This window comes from Emiliania huxleyi (genome assembly GCF_000372725.1).
Source record: "Emiliania huxleyi CCMP1516 unplaced genomic scaffold EMIHUscaffold_67, whole genome shotgun sequence".
NCBI classification, from domain to species: domain Eukaryota; phylum Haptophyta; order Isochrysidales; family Noelaerhabdaceae; genus Emiliania; species Emiliania huxleyi.
In genome coordinates, this window is record NW_005196981.1 from 412,778 (window position 1) to 421,386 (window position 8,609).

The following is an 8,609-nucleotide window of genomic DNA, read 5'->3' on the forward strand; positions in this document are numbered from 1 at the left end:
GTAAGCAATTTGCGCGGAGGGGGGCTGGGGCGGTGCTGAGACGACCTTTTTCTCTTTCGCCACGGCCGCATCTCCAGAACATACCTATCTGCAAACTGCATGCAAACTGCAATGCAAAGTGACGGCACGACCCCACATCCCGACATCCACACTACAGAAAGACTACAGTAGAGCACCTCACGAGCCGGACGTGGGCCCCGGAGTACCCCGGAGACAGGGAGCATGTGTGTGCGTCTATGAGACTATGACGTGCTGACTATACTCTTAGCAGCACGAAATCGTCGAATCGGGTAGGAGGGCGTCCGTAGACACCTCACTAGACCCCACATACGGTCTCGTCCGTGCCTCGCCGGCCGGTGAGATTGCTAGAGGTAGAGCAAGCCTGCTCTAGCCTCGCATGTCACTTCCTGTCGTCTGTTGTGTCGTTGTGCCCTTGTTTGTACTCTTGGCACCGTGGGGTGCTGGGGGGGGCGACAGGGAGGATGTGGCCTTGAGTTATGTGTGCGCCGACTCAGGGTGTGTGGCAGCCAGCTGGCTGTGTGTCTTGTGAGCCTGTTTGTGTCTGTGTGTCGCTCGTGCGTGTCGTCATCATCTGTCTAGCGCGTCCACCCATACCGCGTTGGTGTCCAGTCCGAGCCTGGCTGTTCTTCACCTTACTACCTACCTACCTATGCAGGGCTTGATTGGATGTTATGCCAAGGGCCGCCGTCTCAAGATCAGCTGTGGTCGCCCCGGAAGGGGGGGAGGGCGCAGCGCACGCGGAGAAGGACTTGGCGCCCCCTCCCCAAAACAACTCTCCCCTCCCCTAGGCGGCCGCCCTCCCTGCGGAGGCGGTCAAGCAAGGCGGACGCGGGCACAAGCACGCGGTCGAGGAGGCGGTGTGGCACCTCGGTGAGGTGAAGGACCGCGCAACTTCGTCCGCAACAATGTCTTTGCAAGGCGCACCCTAAAAAGAAAGAAAACCAAGCGGGCACTGCCGGTGCTCACACTCGTGCTCACACTCGTGCTCACACTCGCGCGAGGTGTCGGCCGTCGAGCGGTCACGCACGCCGGAGTGACCGACGCATAAATGCTGGCGGTGCTGCACTCGCTTCGCTCGTTGTACCAATATGCTCACCCGCTGCTGGAGTCGTGGCTTAGGCACATGCAAACCGCCAACGAGCGTTGGTGGCGAGAGGTTCGCGACATTCTCAACATTCTGCAGCCGACGCTTGCGCATATCAACCAGGACGAACTCCTTAAACGGCTTGATTGGCTAAAGTACCTCGCGCCAGTGGCACTGAATATCTACTTGATCGTGGTATACGGCATGTTCATGAAGTACCGGCTTGTAGACATGCTGCTCGGCATCATCTTGATGGAGGAGGTCTTCTACGCCCGCCTCGACAATTTTATGTCCCAAAACCATTCGTGGTCGAAAGAGGTTCAGCAGTTTACCTTCCTGTTCGGCAGCACGAACATCGTGTACTTTATCGTTCTGAATTACGCGTCGCCAAATGAGGCGACGCGTGAGACCCTGAGCATGTGCCTCGAGATGGTCATCAGCCTTGCCGGCTGGGCCCGTTTTCATCGCATCCTATGGGACGACCCGGCTCTGTTGGCCGGAAACGTGGCGGGTCGCGTGCCCAGCGCACCGGCCGGGTTCGTCACAACGGTGCTTGCGGAGCTTGTACCGGTCGATCTCCTTGTGGCCGTGACGGAGAGGGTGGGCTTTCGACGTCTCGAGTCGGGCTTTGGTTTTGGCACCCCCTGTGAACTGAGTCAACAGTACACCTGCTACGTGGACACGACAACCCCGTGGTTCTGGATTGGGCTGATTGCTACCGCGTTGGTGTATGTCACCCTGGTGCGCAATGAATTCGAACGCTCACTAGGCGGCGTGGCTGCGGCAGGAGGTCGCCTTGCGCGGGGGGCCACTCTTCAGGAACTTGGCTTGGCTCAATTCACGATTCCCCAGCGAGCGCCACCCGCTCTTGTGCTACTGTTTTGGCTACTGGCTGTGTACCTCCGCTTCTTCATACTGTGCACCTCCGCGTTGATCTTGCTGACCATCTTCTTGGTAGATGAGCTTTTTGGCTCTCGCGAGCTCACCGGCTCCCTGATCGCAATCGCGGCCGGACTCTTTCTCATGCACATCTCGGTGGCAAGGATACCGTGGCTGATCGACTGCGTGTGGGACGTGCTCACACGTTCAGCGCGGTGCATCATCGAGGCCGTGACACGTGCTTGGACGGGGTGCGGCGCAGTGTGGAATTGGACGTTCGGACTGCGCACGCTCGCGGGGCATACGCGCGAGGTGCGCTCCGCGAGCGCCTCCGCAGCCGCGGTGAGCAGCGCGGTCGCGCCGAGCGCGAGCTCGGGCGTGGCGTCGAGCGGCGGGGCGGTCGACGAGGCGGCGCCCGCCCTGAGGCTGGCCGACGGCGCCCTCGTGCGCACGCTCGAGGGGCACACGAACGGGGTGAGTTCGGTGTTTGTGACGGACGACAAGCAGCACGTGGTGACGGGGTCGGCCGACCACACAGCGCGCATCTGGCAGTTTGCGGACGGCGCCCTCGTGCGCACGCTCGAGGGGCACACGAACGGGGTGAGTTCGGTGTTTGTGACGGACGACAAGCAGCACGTGGTGACGGGGTCGTCCGACAACACAGCGCGCATCTGGCAGTTTGCAGACGGCGCCCTCGTGCGCACGCTCGAGGGGCACACGGGCACGGTGCGCTCGGTGTTTGTGACGGCCGACAAGCAGCACGTGGTGACGGGGTCGTCCGACAACACAGCGCGCATCTGGCAGTTTGCGGACGGCGCCCTCGTGCGCACGCTCCAGGGGCACACGTTCGCGGTGCTCTCGGTGTTTGTGACGGCCGACAAGCAGCACGTGGTGACGGGGTCGGCCGACCACACAGCGCGCATCTGGCAGTTTGCGGACGGCGCCCTCGTGCGCACGCTCGAGGGGCACACGAACGGGGTGAGTTCGGTGTTTGTGACGGACGACAAGCAGCACGTGGTGACGGGGTCGTCCGACAACACAGCGCGCATCTGGCAGTTTGCAGACGGCGCCCTCGTGCGCACGCTCGAGGGGCACACGGGCACGGTGCGCTCGGTGTTTGTGACGGCCGACAAGCAGCACGTGGTGACGGGGTCGTCCGACAACACAGCGCGCATCTGGCAGTTTGCGGACGGCGCCCTCGTGCGCACGCTCCAGGGGCACACGTTCGCGGTGCTCTCGGTGTTTGTGACGGCCGACAAGCAGCACGTGGTGACGGGGTCGGCCGACCACACAGCGCGCATCTGGCAGTTTGCGGACGGCGCCCTCGTGCGCACGCTCGAGGGGCACACGAACGGGGTGAGTTCGGTGTTTGTGACGGACGACAAGCAGCACGTGGTGACGGGGTCGTCCGACAACACAGCGCGCATCTGGCAGTTTGCAGACGGCGCCCTCGTGCGCACGCTCGAGGGGCACACGGGCACGGTGCGCTCGGTGTTTGTGACGGCCGACAAGCAGCACGTGGTGACGGGGTCGTCCGACAACACAGCGCGCATCTGGCAGTTTGCGGACGGCGCCCTCGTGCGCACGCTCCAGGGGCACACGTTCGCCCCACCCTACCCTCTGTTGCGCGCGCCGCGCAGCCGCGCTGCGCGCCCCCGCCCCCGCCCCCGCCCCCGCTCCCAAGCACCCCTTCCCCGGTAGGTGTGCGTAGAAAGTGGAACCAATCGGGAGGTGGCAGAAGCCGCCGTGTGTGACACATATTGCGGCACGTGAGAGTGAGACAGAGCCCCGGCAGCGGCCAGCGCGCGCGCGCAGCGGCCAGCGCAACAGGCGTTTCAAACAGCAAACGGGACGGCCTGCGCAGCCTCTAACTATGCCAAAAAAACCGGGTAAAACCCGAAAATACCTGTGGGTTTTTTCCCGGGTATTTCGGGTATTACCCGCACTGGACGCTGGAGATCGTCGTGGGTCACTGCCAGGCCTTCCTTATTGTTGTTCAGCTGGCCTAACGTTAGCTACTGTTGTTGGGGAGCCCCACTGTTGTTCTGTTGTTACTGTTAACACTAGCAACACTGTTCAGCTCTTAACGTTTGACAACCCTACCCGTTGCAGCCTCGACAGAGCGTCCTTGAGGCTAGGGGCCCTCTAGTATACTAGTATGCGTTGAGAGGCGATCTCGCCGGCAAAAAAAATCAAAAAGAAATTCTTTTTCAAAGTGCGCTTGCCGTCGCCAGCAGGAATTCTTTGAAACAGCGCTTCTCATCCCTCTTCTCGTTGTCGACGCGACGTGCGTCGCCCGCATCTCCTAAACTACCCGGGCGGCAACCCTCTACGCGTTGGCGATGGACGACATCTGGAATCCTCTCTTCCAGCACGCCTTTGAGTCCGACGTCGTGCTGCTCGGCGAGGGCGACACCGTCGGCCTGCACACCAACGGGGCCGCGCTCGTCGCCTTTTCGCCGGAGCTTCAGGTCCACATCGACAAAGCCACCGCCGCCGACATCGAAAAATCGGCCGTGGTGGTCGCCGACAAGGCTGACGTGGTCTCTGCCTCGACCGGCGCGGCATCGGCCGCGCCGGCCGGCGTGGCGTCGGTCTCGGCCGGCGTGGCGTCGGCCGCGGCAGGCCAAGTCGCGGAGACGTCCGACGCGATCTCCATCGCGCGGGAGGAGGGCCTCACAGTCGTGCCGCTCCCAGGCTCGCGGCGCGCCATCAAGGTCTCTTCTCATGCTGCCCCATCACCCTTCTCTCGCCACGCACGCCACTCGACTCCGATACACCCTCCGTAGCTCTTCCTGCGCCTGGCACACGAGTCGCTCCTCAATGCCGGCGGGGCGGACAACTTCGACTGCGGCGAAACAATTTTCGATTTCCTGTGCGACAACGAGTCGCTGCACTGCGAGTTCCTGGAATTGTGCGTCCGCGTGGGCGACCATGCGCAGGCGCTGACGGCGGGCGGAGGCATCACGCGCGCCCTCAGCGCCTCGCTCGAAGCCACCACAAACCGGCTTGACGATGGGATCGACTCCGAGGCCGCGCTGCGCATGTTCTCCTGCCTCTCCGAGCGCTTCTCGGTTCGCTCGAACCCGCTTGCCGACATCGCCGGCTACAAGGAGTGCGGGAGGTGGCGGAAAATCTCGCCGTTGAGGAGTCCACTCTCCTTCAGCTCCTGACCCCGAGCAAGCTGGCCAGCCTCGATATCTCGCAGCTGGTCACGCTCGTCGACATCCTCCCGCCCGATGCGAGCGCGGATGGGCCGCTGCTGGTTGGCGACGTGATTTTCTCCGACTTTTCTCGCATCTCAGGCAGCAACCCGTCGTATTCGACATGGCGGCTACAGGTCTCGCTCTCCCCCGACGGCACGACCGGCGCCGGCAAGTCCATCACCCTCCACCTCAACGTGAACCCACGAAATGGCGCGGAACGCAAGCCCGGGGCCGACAAGCTCAAGAAGTGCGGCGAGTTCGATATCAGTCTCTCCGTTGTCGGCGCATGCGCCTCGGACCACCCGCTGACCGTGTACGACGTGCAGCTGAAGGCGCGTGGGACCGAAAAGCCATCGCCGAAGGTGGAATCGATGCGTGCCTCGTTCATGTCTGGGCGCCTCAGCATCGACCTTCGGACAGAACTCGTCGGAGTTCCTGAGCCGCGCCCGATCAACGTGGCGCTCGCGGACGGCGCGGACCCCGAACCGCCGCAGGAGCGAGGCTCGCCGTCACATGTCGCCGGCTCCATCGTGTCGGGCGTGCTGGACGACCTCATCGAACGCGTCGTTGCCACCGGCAACAAGGAGGAGGATTCGCCGACGGCGCCGTCGGTGCCGACGTCGCAGGAGCCTGCCGCGCCGCCGCCGCAGCCAGCTCCAGCACCACCAGCTGCGGCGATCTCCCCAGAGCCAGCTGTAGCGCTGCAGGCACGAGGGGCCGCAGCAGTGGTGCACATGGATCAGCTACGTGTCGCGTCCGAAAAGGCGCTCGCTGCGATCAAGTACGAGGCCGATGCTGCGGACAAGGAGACCGATGCTGCGCCGCAGGACTCGGTCACGCGCCTCGGCCGCGCTCTCAACGGCGGCGACGACTCGGGGAGCGCGAGGGCGGAGCTGTCATCGCTTTGCACCGTCCGCATCGAGCTCCGCTGCGTGAAGGACGAGCGGCGTCTCGCTCTTCTTCGCGCCTGGGCCAGCGCGCACGGGCTCGACAAGGAGGCGCCCTCGATGGTTGATCTCGTGATGTACTACGATGCGCTCTGCGAGCGCGAGTCGCCCGAGGCAAACGCGAGCGACCCAATGCGCCCCGCCAGCGCCGACCCGCTCCGACGAATCCTCTTTGACGACACGCTCGCCCGGCCCCTCGCCGACTCCCGCAGCCTGCGCCGCTTCTTCGAGGAGGGCGCCACCCGGCTCGGCGCGCCCGCAGTCCGCCGCCTGCTCGCCGCCCGCCCGACGCGAACCACCGTCCCTTCAGCCAGCCGCCCGACCAGCCCCTCGCCCGAGACGTCGGAGGCCTCGGGCCCCTCGCCCCCGTGCGCCACCGAGCAGCTGAGTGCGGAGCAGGCGGCGGCGCCGGTGCGCACGCCGTCGAGCTCCTCTGCCGACCAGCGCCGCGCGCTGGCCCAGCCAACGTCGCCAGGCGCCGACGCGGACGTGGACGGCGACGCAAGCGCCGAAGAGGCGCTGCTTGACGCGCTGCGGCCGTGGGCTGCGGCACACACGCCCGACGAGATGGTGGCGGTGCTGCCGGCCTTGCGCATTGACCTCGTGCCGCTCGAGACGCTGCGGGCGAGATCGTAGCCGAGATCTGGCCGAGATCTGGAGCCGAGGTCTGGCCGAGATCTGGCCGAGATCTAGCCCCTCTCTAGCCCCGAGGGGCGGGGCGCGCTCGAGGGGCGGGAGCGCGCTCGAGGCAGGGGCGGGGGCGCGCTCCGTCGAGCGATCTCACTGACCCAGCCGGCTGTGTGAGGTGGATGCATAGGCGCACGTGCGGCAGCCCGACGGCCTCTTTGGCGACGCCGCCCGCGCGGGAAGCCCTCTGCGCGCCGCGCTGTCCGACGGGCTCCTCCCCGGCATCGAGGCGCTGCGCGGTGTGTCGCTGGAGAACGAGGCGCCCGCGCCGTCGCCGCCCCCCCAGCGTCCCACAACCAGCGCCCCACCAGCGCAGGCCCTTGCGCGCGACAGCGAGTGCTCTCATCATCACGCTCCCTCCTACAGGCTCCAGACGAGCTCACGTGCTGCATCACGCTGGCGCTCATGACCGACCCCGTCGTCGCGCTCGACGGCGAGAAGCTGCTCTGCGCTTCACATGCTCCAGCTCCCCGCGCACCCGCCGCGTGACCCCACGCCGCGTCATATCCCGCAGGCAAGAGCTACGAGCGGAAGGCGATCGAGGCGTACTGGACGAGAGAGAAGGCCGCCGTCTCGCCGGTCACGCGCAAGCCGCTCCAGTCCAAGACCCTCGTCCCAAACATCAACTTGCGCGTCCTCTGCGAGGAGTACTCCGCAAGGCAGCGCCGACTCCACGGCGGCGCAACCTCGCCGCAGGACGTCGTCATGGGCGCGCTGCTCCCGCCGCCGCACGCGCCCGGCGCGAAGCGCAGGCGCCCAGCAGAGCTGGAGCCCGACGTGGCCGCAGGCGCCAAGCGCAAGCTTCGGCTGGCCTCCGGAGACGGATCTCCGCCACCGGTCTGACGCGGAGACGGACCGACCCTCCGTGAAGGGATGTCAAGAGAGAGGCGGGGTCGCTGACGCGGCGAGGAGAGAGACGACCGGCCCATCATACTGAGCGCGGGCCGCGGGGGGGGCACACGCGGTGCAGTGTGCTCAGTCCTCAGCGCTCTCAGGCCCAGGTCTCAGGCTGCGTCAAGCAGAAACGGGGCGCATTGTGTTTCGGTGTGAGGCACGAGCTCCGCTTCGCAGTGGGCTCGAGGACATGAGCTGAAGACGCTCGTGGGCACGATACACCGGTTCATTGTCGAGGCCGAGCGGGAGTCACGGCGCCAGCAGCCGAAGCCGCAGCGCAAGCGCGCAACGCGAGTCAACGAGGTGGCCGTTCAGGGCGGCTTTAGTGAGGGCGGGGCCTACGACAAGTCGACGGAGATGTGGCTGTTGCACGCTCGGAGGAGAAAGTGCGAGACTGCCGTGCTGCTGCCCCGCGCTGCCCCGCTCGCCGCGTCTCTCATCGAAAAGATGCGCCTCGACGGCCGGCTACCATCCTCGCCCGAGGCGCTCCGCGCCGCCAACCCTCTCGGCCGCAGCGGCGCGCTGGCTTGGCGCACGCTCTTCTTCTACAATCCGGCGGGCGTGTGGAACTGCGTGCTGCGAGCCTTTGCGAGCCTCGTCGGGCGCGGGCCAGCCAACCTCTTTGGCGCGCACGACCCGCTGCTGCTGCCCGAAGGGCTCATGACGCAGACGCTGGCGGACGCGCTTGGGTCTCGGCTGAAGGACGCGGCCGCCGGCGCTTTCCGACTCACCTACCCGTTCAAGGGCGCGCACGCGGCCGATGCCCTCGTCCGGTGTGTCGGACTGGGCGAGGGGTGCTTCCTCTACGGCTGCTTGGCTCGCAACGGCGCCGGCGAGCCTCAGCCGCACTGCATCGGCGTGAACGTGGACCTGCGAGTCGTGTACCGCGGC